Below are 11,048 nucleotides of genomic sequence, written 5' to 3'. Positions count from 1 at the left end.
CATCATCCCTGCAACTTCATCCCTGCATCCTCATCATTCCTGAAACTTCACCCCTGCATCCTCATCATTCCTGCAATTTATCTCTGCAATTTCATCATAGCTGCAACATCATCCTCTGTGCATCCTCATCATCCCTGTAAAGTTATCCTTGCAACTTCATCACAGCAGTATCCCCATCATCCCTGCATCCCCATCATCCCTGCAACCTCATCATCCCTGCATCCCCATCATCCCTGCATCCTCATCATCCCTGCAACCCCTCCATCCCCACACCCTCATCCCTGCAGCATCCAGCCAGAGGATCTCTCCCTCCTCAGCACATGGATTCCCCCCCCGGCATATCTCCATCCTTTGGGGAAAACAGGCTGATTTTTGGGGCTGAGCTGGGGCCAGGCAGGTCCTGCTGCCTCAGGCCGGGCTCTGAGCTGTGCCTGCAGCTCCTCCAACCCTTCCCTCATCACCAGCTGCTAATGAAGCACCCGGCTCACACAGTCTGCTCGGGGAGCTGGGATGCTCCCATTGCCACGGTGTGGACTAAAGGCAGAACAYGGATTTTTCAGAAGATGGGAGGGATAGAAACAGTTGCATGAAATTTCTAGAAATTTCAGTCTCTTAAGGACAGAGCAGAGCTTTTCYCTATATTAAAATAGGAGTCAGGCTGAGTCCCTTGAGTGTTGGGGCTACAATTCCAGCTGAACTCACGTGCTCCTTGCTCTAGCACTGCAGAGACAGAGGGATTTTTGGGGTCCTTTCCTGGACATCCCCATCCCCACATCAAAATGGAATTTTGGGTTTGAGTTCTGTGGGAGCAACTCCACAATCCAAGCTCTGGGAGTGGGATCAGCCCTGGYTCCTCCCACCCCTYRGTTCTGGATTTCTAAAATGAACCAYTTGCTCAAGATCTCGTGAATTACATCAAGTCAGAACAAACCCAGCTTGATTAAGATAAAAACATCAGGAAAACCCACTTGKCACTAATTGTTCTTGGTTTGGAACTCGCCCTTAATGTGAGATAACAGTTAATAACCAGAATATATTTAATGAATCCTTTTCCTATCTTTAGCTCACTTTAGACTGTGTGGCATTTAGTCCATTAAAGAATTTTAATTAGCAATTTCCACTTTTCATTCGTGGGAAATGGCGATGGGAATGTATCAGGGGGGACCAACGTGCAACAACTCTTCCAGTTTACTTGGAAAAAAAAAATCTTTTTTTGTTTTCCAAAGCAGACTGTGCATAAAAGTGCTTCTTTGCTCTGCCCAACAGATCACAGAAGTTTCATAATGAAGACCTTCAGGACTGTGTTGAGAATAAAACATCTCCAAGGAAAGGACAAACATCCCAAACATCCCAGACATGGTGACCGACGCTGCTGTGGACCCGRCTGACAGAGGGCCTGTCCTCCCCATTTAAACCAGTTCATATTTCATATATATATATTTATATATGGAATATTTCCTGCTTTATCTGTGTTTTCTAACAAGTGCATTATGTAGAGGGGAACATCTTTGGAGCCAGATTATCTTCGACTCGTGTGCAATATAATGAGACTGAGCAAAGCCAGGAAAAAGGAAGGAGGAGAGATGGAAATAATTTGGATATTATTTCAATTTTTTTATTATTATTTTAAAAAAAAAGTGTCTTGAAAGATTATGCAACCAGAAAGGAAACATTAAGCAGAGCTGCTAAAACCCAGTCCAAGTGTTTTGCTCGGGGTGGGAGGGAGTGGGGGGAAATTCGGGTGCTGTCGCTGTTCCCTGGYGAAGGCCATGGGCTGTTCTCAGCTCTTGGGGAATCATTCCCGCTMCATTTTTCTCACTTTCCTGGAAATGCCCTTTACAAGTAGCTCTGTGCTGTACCAAAGGCTGTGATTTACTTCAAGTCCTTATTAAGGAAGTGACATCTCTGCTGGTGCTGGGGGAAAGGGTGTTGAACAGCTGTGCCTTGCTATCAGGATCACTCCATGAAAAACTATGGAAAAATTAAATTTCCGGGGTGGAAAAGGTCTAAAAACCCAGTTCTTAGCTGGCTGTGCTCCTGCTTCATTTCATGAGAGCCTCATCCACAGTGCTCTAGTCTTGTGGGAATATTATGGTATTGCCTTGCTAATTCTGTAATAATTGGAAATTCCATCCCTCCTTTGCCCGTTGCTGTTTCATTTTGCACACTGAGGTTTAGAGCTGTGGGTTGCCCATGCTGGGCTGAGAAGCTCTTAAACCTGGGCTTTCTGTAACCTCCCTACCTTTCTTGGGACTGTGTGGATCAAAGTTTTCCTGGTGCAAAGGGATAAACGGTCTGCAGAGGGATAAATTATGTACAAAGAGATAAATGATGTGCAAAGGGATAAATTTTGTGCAAAGGGATAAATTTTGTGCAAAGGGATAAATGATGTGCAAAGGGATAAATGCAAATGGCAAAGGGAAAAATTATGTGCAAAAGGATAACTGCAAATGGCAAAGGGCTTGATGTTCTCTCCTGCCTCTGGCTCCCCCTTTTCCCCCTCCCCAGCCTCATCCACCTCCTCACGCTGCCTCCATCCCAGCCTGGAGACTGAAAAACCCTCCCAGCACAGCTCTGTCGGAGGARCAGAGTGAAACTCGGAACAGTGTTGGATTTAAGGGTGAAAATATCATTGGAGGGACTCAGATGATCACAGGAATCTGTGTCTGCGTGGCAATAATTCCCTGGGGATGGCTTRGGAATGTGAATTTGGACTGGACAGAACCAAGTGAGCTGGAGCATGCTCCAAAGCAGAGGCTGCTCCAGGGGAGGTGACAAGAGCCAAAACCATTGTGCAAAACAGACCCTCTGGTTTGCTGCTGATAGTCTCTTGTGTCCAAGGAAAGCCCTGAGGTCCCCACCAGGCACCTGGAAGGTGGAGCAAGGAGCACTCTTCCAGAAAAAGCACCAAAATCCAGATCCTTCCCTCAGTGGAGCTTTTTCCTGCATTTCACATGGAGTATCCACAGGAGACACACGTGGGATGCTTCGAGGCACAGGCTCAGTGGGAATGCACTGAAAACCAACCTCCTCCCTGGAAGGAAAGTTTGGAAATGGGAAAACTTCAACTGGAAATGGGAAAACTGGAAATAGGAATATTCAAGGCGAAGCAGCCAACTGTCTGCACCACCTTTCTGCCTTGCAGAAGATGACCAAGAACTCCACACACAAAATTCGGATTGAGAAATCCCCTTAACGCTGGGAAACRATGAAATTCTTGTAAGGAACGGCTCTACTTTGGTGAGGCCGCGTTGATTTTGTTTGTTTTTGAAACACGGATAATTTCTCGGCTGGAATTGCTCCCCCTGCCACGGCAGGTGCGCTGTTGGTGGTGGAGACTTCACGGGAGAAGAGCTGGGGGGAGCCCAAACACAGAAATCTCTGGGGCTCTGCACAGGTGCAGGTTGGGCWGAACGGGCTGAGATGGCGAGAAAAGAAGCAAAAGTGTTAAACCCAGCAGTTTTGGTCAATTTAATCAGCTGGAGRATGAAGAGCAAATATGGATCTGGCTCTCAGTGGGACATTGCTCCTCTTGCATTTATTCCCAGCATGGAAGGAACCCCGTGGTCACAGGAGCTGGGGGTAAATGGAGGAGAAAGGGCTGGTGCTGCTGGCACCTGGGTTTATCACGGCTTTAACAGCACGAGGGGCAGAGGGAGATCGGGATCGGAGACCGGGATCGCTGGAAGAGTCCACGGAGCAGGTCCTGAGCCCAGGAGATGAGAGCAGGGGGTGCCAGGGCTCGGCGGGGATGCCGGGGAATCGCRGAGGTGAAACGAGCCGCGGTGTGAAATCAATGCGGCGCGAAAGCCGCCTGCACCAATTAGAGCTAATTARAGCGGTGGTTCTCATTATCTTGGTTCGGCCGTGCCCTGCCCGGAGGGCAGCCCGTGGTGGGGGCGGGCAGAAGGAGCTTCTCCGTGGGGTCTTCCAGMAAATTGCTCCGCCGGCAAATCCCCGCGGGTGCCGGAGCGCTCGGAGGGGGAATCGCAGGGTCCGTGCCCTCGGCTCAGCCAAACCCCTCCGGGTGTCCCTCCCCTGGCACACAGGAGCTCTGTCCCCCGCCTGTCTCGCCCCGCAGCTCCCCAGCCCTGAAGTGAATCAGGGCTCGGACCRTCAAATCCCAGAGACCTTAAATGACCCCTTTAAAAAGACCAGGAAAGGCGCCCAGCGTTTGGGGGGTGGGGGCTGAGCCGTTTCCATCGCTGGGAACTCCCAAGCGCTCTTCCCCACTGTGGAGGGAGCTGCTGTCAGACTGAGGGAGACGGAGCTGGGCTTTTTTTGGGASATCTCACCTCCCAAACCCCCGAGGAGCTGCGAAACACATTTGTTTGCAGCCTCCCTGCAGCGTGACAGGTTCGCGGTGTGCTCTTGAGCCTGCGAAGGAGACTGAACAAAGCTTTAGCAATTCTGAAATTGTGAGAGACTGACCCCAAACCCGCTTTTCCACTGTGCTGATGGGTTTGGGCTGCAAATAGGTAAAGCCCCCCATGAAAGAAGGGGGTCCCCGGCTGCCCACATGAGTAAGGGCMCATTAACAGGAGGAGAATTGATTTTTCTGGACCGCAGCACAGACCTGGATCTTGGGAAGCCCTGGTCCCAAAGGTGTTATATTTAGTTTCTTTTGGAACATGATCAAGTAGCCCTTAAAATGGGGGATAGAATGTATCAGTACTAAAGTTATTTTTATTTTCCACCGGTGTTATAGAGAGCTTTTTTATGCTGTGTGTATGTGTGTGTGTGTATGTCTGTGACATAATTATACCTCGTCTGTTTTCAGTAGCCACTTGTTACAGCGTCTCTCTGGTTGGGCTCCAAACTGTATTTTGAATATTAAAGTGGTGGGAAAAACCAGATCCTTTCACCGATCGGGCTGGTGGGTCCCAAGCACCCCTCGCCATCTCACACCGATGACAATCTTGCCAAACGCCGCCTCTCCTCGGTGTTGTACATTCCAGCGCTGACGCCGCCGCTCCGTGCTCTCGTGCTTGGTCGCCGGGCCAGCTGGTTGTAAATGCGCTTTTCCACGATAATTSAGGGTTTGGTGGTCTTTAACTGTCAGTCCAGTGCATCGCTCTGCGTTTCCAGCGCTCTGAGTGCAGCGTGTTACAGATAACCATCGTACCGGGACAGCCGACGGCAGCGGGAGCGCGGMGCTGCGTTTGGCAAGGGAAGACAAATTAAAAATGTATCCAGCCGATTAAAAAAACAAAAAAGGCAGCGATTTAATGATGGCTGACATCAAGAGAAGATCCAAAAAATAGCGTGCTTTGATTCCCATAATCATCCCAAGGCAGGCTGCTCATCTTTATTCATAGCCCTTCAAAGCCGTGCTCCGAGACGCCGGAGCAGCTCGGAGCTGTCGTGCTCAGACGGAGCTCTTTAGACGCTGAACACGTCGACATCTCCGCTCYGTGCCCAGCCCAGAGCTGCTCACCAACCCTTCCCCTTTTTAATTTTAGGGTGCAATTAAAGCGATGAGAGCTCTGCCGCTGGCTCCGCGCTGGAGGAGAGGCAGGGAAAGCGGATCTGGGGAGCTGGGCTGGCGTGGGGTCACGGAAAGCCGCTGCTTTTGATGACGTGGTTTAAGCTGTTTTAAGAAGGCAGCGAAATTAGAAAGGAAAAGATCTCCAGAAGTGTTTCAGGGCACTGAGGAAGGCTCAGGGGACACGGCACGGGGACGGGGCTTAGCAGTGAGGCTGGAACGGGCTGGCAGAGGCAGGGAAGGAAACTGGGAGGATGCTCTGCCCTGCTGGATTTGGGGGAAAAGTCAGGATTTGGTGAGGCTCTGGCAYAGGGTGTCCAGAGAAGCTGTGGCTGCCCTGGAAATGTCCGAGGCCAGGCTGGACMGGGCTTGGAGCWCCCAGGGACAGTGGGAGGTGTCCCTGCCCTTGGGAACGGGATGAGCTGTCCCTTCCAACYCCAACCATCCCGGGGTTCCATCAATCTGTGATTCTGTCATTCCTGCAGTCCCATCCCAGCCTCCAGTCTCTTCCCTCAGGCAAACCCCTGCAGGATTGACATYTCAGAAATGAGCCTCGAGCAGGCTGGAGGCTTCATTACCTCACACACTTGGGTGTTTTCTGAGCCAGGTGTTCAAACGCCGTTATTGCTACTGAATCCTCTTAAAATTAAGAAATTTCTGAGAGAGAGTTTTTCCTCCCTGAGTGCTYCCTSCTCTCCTGCATTGCACAGATCCAGYTGGATGTCTGTCCCTCAACCTGAGATTAAAGCCAAGTAGCRAGTGAATTAAATTATACATTCTAATCCCCATTTTTTTTTAATGTTTCTATTCCCCTTTTTTTCCTGCTTTCTCCAAGATGATGCCATCAGTGCACCTTTAAAGGGAATGGTCTGAGATGGTTCTGACTGATGTTGTCCATAACACATCTCTGACCACTGCAMKGCCAGGCACTGCTGTTGGGTTTTTRATKCATCATTCCTATTCCAGAGGATGATTTCAGAGCAGGACAATTTGCCTGGCAACACACAAGTCATGGATAGAGCTGGAATTATGAATCAAAAGGTATTAAGGGGAAATGTAGTCGGGAAGTGCCTGAAATAGTGGAGTTTTAATRCAAAACTGTGCTGGCTGCCACATCCCATGTGCTGCCATCGGTGCACTGGAATTAGACTCAGTTATTCCAATTCTTGCMGGAAAATCCCCCCTCTGCTGGAGGTCAGGGATTCCAGGGCTGAATTTGGTGCCTTTCAAGGAGAAAAGGCTCTYAATTCATCACCTGAGACCCCAAAATGTGGCACAAGGAGGATTTTGCATTGACCTCCASCCCGGGAGCAGCTTGCTTTTTCTTAATTTCCCATCCTTTACTATGCAATGGATTTTCATGGAATCTGGCCGGGATGGAGATGGCTGGATATCATTTTGACTTTGTTTTCCTTCACATGTTCRAGCGGGGAATGCAGAAACGTTTCCATGACTGTCTCACAGTGAAATTCAGGAAATTCTGTGTGTCCCACTGGAAATCTGAGCTCATCTCTAAATCCTGGCTGATCAGGAGCGATGCAGTTTTAGACTGGAGATGTCCAAYGTGGTCTTGTTGCTCTGAGTTCATTTTAAACTCTGTTTTTGCYSGTGAAATGTGCACAACTGTTAAAAWCTTGGTTTTATTTGATACCAGTCTGATGCTAAAACCAGCTGCTGCATCCCCTTGTCCTGGTGACTCCACTGTGGTGTGGGCCTTGTGTTCAGTTCCCGGTGAAAAAAGTGATTTTATTTTGTTTTTTGGGTCCATCATTTTTTTACCTGATGTTGAATTTATTTTTTTAATGTTTATTGTTTTTTCTCATTAGAACTTGAAACTGTTCTTTCATATGCAAAGTTCAATAAAACGGCTGAACCACAGCGGGTGGTGTTTGATGCCGGAGCGGGCGTAGGGGAGATGTTGGGATGGAAAGGGTGGGGTGAAGGATGAGGTTTGAGGGGTGTCCTCTAACGTGAACTCATTTTTCAGGGTGAAATAATCTGAAATTTAATATCCTTCACAGGAGTCAAATTTACTCTGCTAGAGAAATAGAATCCTGGGGTAAAATCTGGACTGAGGGAACTCCAGGCAAACAATGAAAACTGTGGTGATGTGTCACAGGAAGGGACGTCACCAATGGGGTTTTGTAACATGGATGCAGGTAGAGGGGCTGCTCAAGGTCCCTCCTGTCCACTCCCATCACAGCCAGAAATCCTGGAAAAGGCACTGAAGAACTCCTTTAAAAACCTTGTCTTGGCTTCAAACCACACCTGTGAGCTCCACCCAAAAATGAATGTGGCCAGAGAGTGTCAATGTTTTGGTTTGGGTTTTTAGTTGCCTTAAAAATATTGAAGATGCTTATTTTGTCTTGCCCAGAGGAGCTGTGGCTGCCCCATCCCTGGGAGCGTCCAAGGCCRGGTTGGAGAGATCTGGGACAGTGGAGGGTGGTTTYACYCATGGCAGAGGGTGAAACRTGATGAKCTTTAAGGTCCCTTCCCACCCAAACTRTTCCAGGAATCCATGGCTCAATGATTCCACCATAAAATCTCTTGAGCTGTGCTGTGTCCCAGGGCCAGGGGTCCCAGGCTCCTCCAAAGGGGTTTTATTTTAGTAGGAACACAGCCTGTTATCCCAAATGACTCAGCTGCTCTCTCAAATCCCAATTCTGGCACTGGAATCMGGGCAGAAATCCCGCAGGAGGTTCYAGGTGCTGAKCTGGGGTGAGCAGCAGCCATGGGGTGCCCACAACCACCCTGGGCAGGATCACACCAGGGCAATTCAGCAGCCATGGAGAACCTCAAATTCCTGAATTTCACAAAACATCTTGACCCTGTCAGCCTCAGGAATTGAGGTAGGGGCAAAGAAGATCCCAGGAAAGCAGYTCTGAGTGCTGGAACCCATCTGGGTGGTTTTTCATCTCTCTGCTCTCGAGGTTTGCCCTGAGTACCAGCTCTGCTGGGRGAGGACGATCCATGGAGAGCAAAATCCACTCAGATCCTCCCAGCTCCTCCCAGTGTGGCTGTACTGGGTGGTACCACAGCATCTCCTGCCCGCTGTGGGTGGCAGGAGCAGATTTTGGGCAGGTTTTGGGCTGGTTCAGGGGCTCTCTGAGGTGGGATTCTCTGCTCTGACCTCGATTTTTGTCAGCTATCTGCAGGGTTGTGGTATCTCCAGCTGCAGGTTTCGGTTGCCCTGTGGTTACCAGGGGGGTGCTTGAGCATCCGGGAAAAACAGGATGTGACAAACTCTGAGATGCAGATGGGACACGGATGGCACCTGCCAAAACCAGCCCGGGAGCAAGGACAGGTCTGGCACTGGCAYCCTGTGCCACCCGGGATTGCTCGAGGAGCCACGGGAAATCCCTTCCACCCCACACCGATGAGCAGAGGGSGATGTTCCTGTACCCACTCCAGGAGGAACCTTGGCTTGAGGCCCTGCCCAACTCCTGTGGGGTCTGCAGGGTTTTCAGCCCCTATTTGGGGTGATCAGGGCATGAGGAAAACCTTGCACAAGGAGCTGCAGAGGGACAGGACGCGGTCAATGCCGGCGGCTCCTCTGCCCCGGGCCGGGCTGCGTTCGACAGATTKTGGAGAGAAGAGCTGAGAGAGGCAACAGAGCCGTGAGAGGGGCACAGTGGGATTGCAGAGTGGGTGKTTCCTGCTTCGTCCCCAGAGGTTTTAAAGGGTGAATGCCCTCGAAGCAGCACCACAGTGATGGGTGCTCGAAAACCCCCATGGAGCGAGCCCTGGCGCTGCCGGGGTTTGTCACTGAGAAATTAATCTTCAAATACAGAGAAATTCAGCTTCGAATAGGGCTCTGGAGAACCTGGCTGTGCACAAGGTAGTTTCTGCTACCCTTTGGCTCCTGCTTTGCTCCACCCGAGTTTGGGCATCCCCCGGGAGGGCCGGTGGTGGCTGCATCTCCAGCAGCGCCTCCCCGCGCAGGGACGGAGCCGCACTGCAAATCCTCCCTCCCCTCTCTGCCTCGACATTCCCCGCTCGGGAATTTCCCCCGGAGCCATTTCCTCCCTTCACGGTGAAGAAATATCGATTCACCGCTCCCTGCTCATCACCCCAGCGCCGTGCAGGATTTTAATGACCTGTGTCCTGTCCCTCTTTCCAAGCCAGAGCATCCGGATCTTCCAGCCGTGACTGTTCCGGGGGCTCTTCCAGCTTGGAGTCAGGTTCCTGCAGGTATTTCCCTGCTCCTCAAACCATGCCTTGGATACTTCACTTCCTGCCTTTTGAGATCCAATGGATCCACACAAGCCGTACTGTGCTGTGTTCCAGGGCCAGAGGTCCCAGGCTCCTTCAAGGGGATTTTATTTCAGTGCTCACTGAGCCAGGAGCACAGACTGTTATCCCAAATAACACTCTTCCTTTTATTCCTGCTCCTGTTTTCYTTTTTATTCCAACCAGGCCTGGCATCCTTCCACCAGGGGTGCTGTCCATCCCTCTTCTCTCATATTTATCACTGGGAATGCCCAGATTATAATTTCCAGGATGGAATTCTCCTTTATTTAGTAGCACCACGTCCAGGCCATTTGTCATTATTCAATTWGTTGATTTTGTTGTCCCAGTGCTGCACTTCCAGCCCCTCCCTTCACCACATTTCACCAGCCCTGATCCCAAGGATTTGGGTGCTGTTTCTGCCCTCTCAGTGTTTGGGAAGGGTGGGGGAAGCTTTATCTCCTGCTCTGTCAGACGCTGGAGTCACCTCTTGGTTTATCCTGGAATATTCCCCTGGTTCCCCAGRGCTGTAGAATCACAAGGGGATGCTGCAGGGGCAGTCATTCCACAGGGTGAAGGGATTTTGGATGATCCCAGGATCTCCCTGCAAATACAAGAACTTCCTTTACACCCAGCATCCCCCATCCACGGGGTGAATGGATTTTGGGTGCTCCCAGGACCCTCCTGCAAACACAAACACCTCCTTTACACCCAACATTCCCTATCCACAGGGTGAAGGGATTTTGGGGTGATCCCAGGATCTTCCTGCAAAACAAACACCTCCTTTACATCTGACATACCCCATGTACAGGGTGAAGGGATTTTGGGTGCTCCCAGGACCCTCCTGCAAATACAAACACCTCCTTTACACCCAGCATTCCCTATCCACAGGGTAAAGGGATTTTGGGGTGATCCCAGGATCTTCCTGCAAACACAATCACTTCCTTTACACCCAGCATCCCCATCCACAGGGAATTTGAGCACAAATCAAGTGAAGTCTCACGATCTGGACCATGAGCTGCTCCTGCTCTGGCCATGAGCGTGATTCCACAGCTCCCAAGGGTGCTCAGGGGTGCCTCGTGGGTGCTGCATGTCTGGGAAAACGTGAGCTGGAAGCAGAGTGTGGGGAGGGGGAGAAGGGGAAGCCGTGGTTAAAAATAGCTACTTTTGAAAGAAAGGGATGAAAACCTCTTTGAAGAAATGAGGGGAGAGGGGGAGTGTTTCCATGGAAACGGGGAAGTCTGTCTCTTCCCAAAAGAGGGGGTGGGAGATGAAGAAATAGTAAATACAGCGGAGGAATGACGGGGAAGAGGATACTGCCTGTCAGCGGTGTTCC

At 50.5% G+C, this 11,048-nt stretch overlaps 1 protein-coding gene across 1 annotated transcript in view; it reads left to right on the top strand.

Moving 5' to 3' along the window:
* Window positions 1-1,734, top strand: part of KCNA3 (potassium voltage-gated channel subfamily A member 3) — a 14,442-nt gene extending 12,708 nt beyond the window's left edge. The window contains exon 2 of the mRNA XM_057375225.1: window positions 1,267-1,734. The gene's annotated coding sequence lies outside the window, so the exon portion shown is untranslated. The remainder of the gene's footprint in view (window positions 1-1,266) is intronic.
* Window positions 1,735-11,048: the final 9,314 nt, after the last annotated feature.

This window comes from Malurus melanocephalus, unplaced genomic scaffold, assembly GCF_030028575.1.
Source record: "Malurus melanocephalus ecotype Western Australia unplaced genomic scaffold, MMel_1.1 scaffold_243, whole genome shotgun sequence".
Classification (NCBI taxonomy): domain Eukaryota; kingdom Metazoa; phylum Chordata; class Aves; order Passeriformes; family Maluridae; genus Malurus; species Malurus melanocephalus.
Note: the sequence above shows the minus strand (reverse complement) of the source record. Positions and strands in the feature narration are given on the sequence as shown.